This window comes from Macrotis lagotis, chromosome 1 (genome assembly GCF_037893015.1).
Source record: "Macrotis lagotis isolate mMagLag1 chromosome 1, bilby.v1.9.chrom.fasta, whole genome shotgun sequence".
In the NCBI taxonomy this organism is placed as follows: domain Eukaryota; kingdom Metazoa; phylum Chordata; class Mammalia; order Peramelemorphia; family Peramelidae; genus Macrotis; species Macrotis lagotis.
In genome coordinates, this window is record NC_133658.1 from 321317977 (window position 1) to 321321823 (window position 3847).

Here is a 3847-nt window from a genome sequence, read left to right on the forward strand (position 1 = left end):
GGGAAAAGATATTGGATATCAGAGTTAGGTTAGGAAGTTATTGCAAACATCCAGATAGGTGCATGCAAAAGAGGAAGGAAATGGACACTTAATTTGGCTTTCAATGGTGAGGATCATATAATCTATAAGACAGGGAAGACAGGAGAGGAGGGTACCCTGAGAATATTTTTCTTGATCTCCACAAATCTCTTGCCTGGTCTTTAGTCTTTAGTGACAGTAGGAAGGAGACAACTGGTTATCATTCCATTGTGCTCTCCTGCCTAATTTCCAGATAGGAAAGAAGAGAGGAGACTCATTACCTCTGTGATCTGATGGTATCACCACTTCTTCTGCTTCAGGTTCTTACTATTTTGCTTAAACTATCCAAGACTTTGAAAAGATTCCCCCAGTTATCTTCACTTCCCTGAAATCATAATAACATTATCTTTGAAAATCTCTCTAAATTTTGATCAACAAACTCTCCCTTGGTATACCCTCTCTATCCCAGTGATTTTGAAATCCTTTAGCTCCATCATCCAAACCTTGTTGTGGCTTGCTTCCTTGGGGCCCACAGCAGCGACCTCCCTCCAGGAGGGGAGCTGAGAATAAGGAGTCAAGCCACTACTGCCTTATGCCCCCAGCTCAATTTTATTATTGCTTAGCTATTACATATATACTGTTAGGTCTTCCGGGGTAGAACAAAGAATAATGAGGTATTTGTTAGGGGTGCAAGCAATGTGTATATGCAGCTTCTTGCATTACAGGGTAGGAGGGGTACGTTAGGGACGAGATGATAAGGTACAGCTGTGTCTAGTGCCCTTGGACAGTGGGGCGGAATGTCCAGCTCCCAAGGACTCCAGGCTCCCAAGGACTCCAGCTCACCTTATCTCTCAGGGCGGCAAGCCAGCTCCTGAGACTGTCCAGGTGGCGGTTTACTTGGAGATGATTTGTGTCATGGCTGTTAGAATAGCCTGTGTACCCACATCTCCCCCCTGTTTTTCATTTAGGACCTGGAGGGCCTGGATAGTCATGGCAGAGCGGATGAGGGCTTTTGCAGCTCTGCGCCGGTTAATCAAAGAATAGAGGAGGAGTAATAGACAAATAAGAATGAGAACCCCAAGAACAATTTTGGTTGGGGAAGTCCAGCTAAAAAAATCATGCAAGAGCATGTCTATGGAATCACTATCTAGTCGTGGTCGGATGACCGTGTCATTGAGGTCTAGGACCTTATATGTCATGTTGGCAAGCAGGGATTGCAAGTGGGAGTCCCACTGGGAGGAAAGCTGCCTATTGAGGAGAGTTTGAGCATGGGAAAGGTTTTTTACAAGGAATGGTGTCACACAAAAGGAGGTATATCTTGCATCACACATGGTCCTAATTTGCTGTTCTACAAAAGAGATTCGTTCATTAGTGAGGGCTAGCTGTTGGTTTAGGTTAAGGATAGCTCCTCTCAGGAGATTATTAACCTCATTTTGCTGGTGAAAGATTCCAGCCATTTGTCTGGCCATGTGCTCTATATCCTCCGGCCGTGGGGTGGTGGCAAGGGTGGTGGCTATAGAGGTGGCTGCAGAAGCTATAAATGTAATAAGGGATACTATGAGCAGGGTAAGTAGGCCAATGGCTCGGGATTCCCTGTGATAGATTGTAACTTGTTGAGTCTACCATCAGTGGTCACCGGTATCCATAGATACCTGGGTGTACGGACCAGGACATGTGTGTCAGCATCAGGCAGGATGCAGGAGGTAAGATAGCAAGAATTATTATTGGAGCAGTTCAGGATATCAGAGTGGTCAGGGGTCAGATTGGTAGCTACCCAGAAAAATGGGGGTGTGAGACAGGCCTGACTGTGTAAAAATACTAATTTTTCTGGCTGTTATTGTAGGCTCAACCAGTGCTACCTTGGACTGCCTAGGGTCCGTTTTTTCCCCAAGTTCCATTATACCAGACAAGCCCTTTCATGAAAAAAAGAGGTCTAATTTCTGCAGGCTGAAGGGCTGCACAGAGGGACCTGAGACAGGGTGGTGTATTTTGTATGTGGAGGGGGGTCTATATCTCAATGGGGGTGCCCCAACCTCATCTAAAGCAGAATATACTGAGCCAGGAACCAATACGGAATGCATAGGGGCCTCTGCATGGGGCCCAGGGGATCTGTGGAGACCAGAACCGGGGGGAATGTCCAACGTTAGGGAGAAGAGGGCAGGGAGGGCAGTGTGGAATTTGGGATGGTCTAGTATTCTCAGGTCCATAGTACAGTGTTCTAAAATCCTTGGGCCAGCACACACCAATACCATTGTATCCTCATAGACTTCCAGCTGGGAATCTTATGTCAGAAGAGTCAAAAGCAAAAAGGTCCCCTTGAAATGAGCGGTTTAGTGGGACCCAGTATGGGTGTGCAAAGGACCATTTAAAGGTGAAACCAACAGAACTGGAAACGTTAAGAGTCCCGGGAAATGGTGTAGCTGCTTGTTCTTCCGGTGAGAGTGTGGGAAGACCCACAGTTCCACTACTGGCAAAGAGTGCAGGGAAGAGAGATGCATCATAACCTATGGGTAAAAGAATTGGGGGGGAAGGGACAAGTGCCCATGGTGGGTGGCCTGTACTTCGGGGTTATTCAGCAGGAACAGCATAGTAATGAGGAGCTGGTAAAGAGACAAGTGTCCTCTGGGTTTAAAGTCCATTGCTCTTTTTGCCAAGGTAAGGAGCTGGTGCTGGAGCACTGTGGGAGGTTGGGGAAATTGCCTCCTCCCCCTCCCTCTGTGTTTTGGGTCTCGTCTACTGTTGTTCAGCGACATTCTCTGCATCTTTTTGGTGAGGGCTGCGATGTGGGGTGTCATCTCGAGAGGCAGGTCGGATCAAACGGTCAGGAATCCACAGTGGGGCAGTGCAATCTGTGGGAAAAACACAAGCAAACCCTCTCCCTTGTGTTAGGATAGGGTCAGGTCCCCTCCATTTGTTAGAAATAGGATCCTTCCAGTGAACCATAGGCAGAGGTGCGGCCGGGAAAAGGCCCCCCCAGTGTTTAAAGGCAGGGGAAAACCCTTCAGAATCAAAAGTCAGGAAGTTCATAGTAAAGAGGGCCCTGTGCAGGGCAATTTTTGGGCCACGCCAGTTGTGGGCATCACTGTCTTTTTGTTTCAGGAGAGTGTTCTTTAATGTGCCGTGAGTCCGTTCAACAATTGCCTGGCCTTGTGGGTTGTGAGGGATTCCCGTGACATGTTTAATTCTCCACTGGGAACAAAATGTGGCAAAGGGGGAAGAGGTAAAGCAAGGGCCATTATCTGTTTTTATAGTGTGGGGGACCCCTAGGTTGCAGAAGGCGGACATCAAAGCAGTGACAACTGCTCTGGAAGTTTCAGAAGTCATGGCTTCAGCAAAAAGAAAGTGAGAAAAAGTGTCAATACAAGTAAATATGTATTTGTGCTGGCCAAAAGGCGCAAAATGAGTGACATCAGCCTGCCACAAAGAGTTGGGTCGGAGTCCGCGAGGGTTGACTCCTGTCCTAGTGAGTGGGCCGAGGGGTAAAAAGGGTGCACACTTACTGCACTGTCGAGAGAGGTGTTTGCATGCCTCAATGGTTAGATCAGGGTAAAGACAGTGAAGGGATGCTGGGGACAAATGAAACCTGTGGTGGAGCTCCTTTGCCTGTTGCAGGGGGTCAGAGGGCAGTTAACAAGATAAGATTATCCACGAGACTGTTGCCTGCAGACAAGGGGCCTGGCAGCCCAGTATGTGAGCGGATGTGGGAGAGGAACCACGGTGCTGCTCTCTGTGTAGAAGTGACTGGCAGGAATGCATCAGAGTGGAGATGAGGTCGGCCTCTTCTGGGGGGCAGGGATGCAAAGGGGAGGCTAGAAAGCGTCAGCACAGT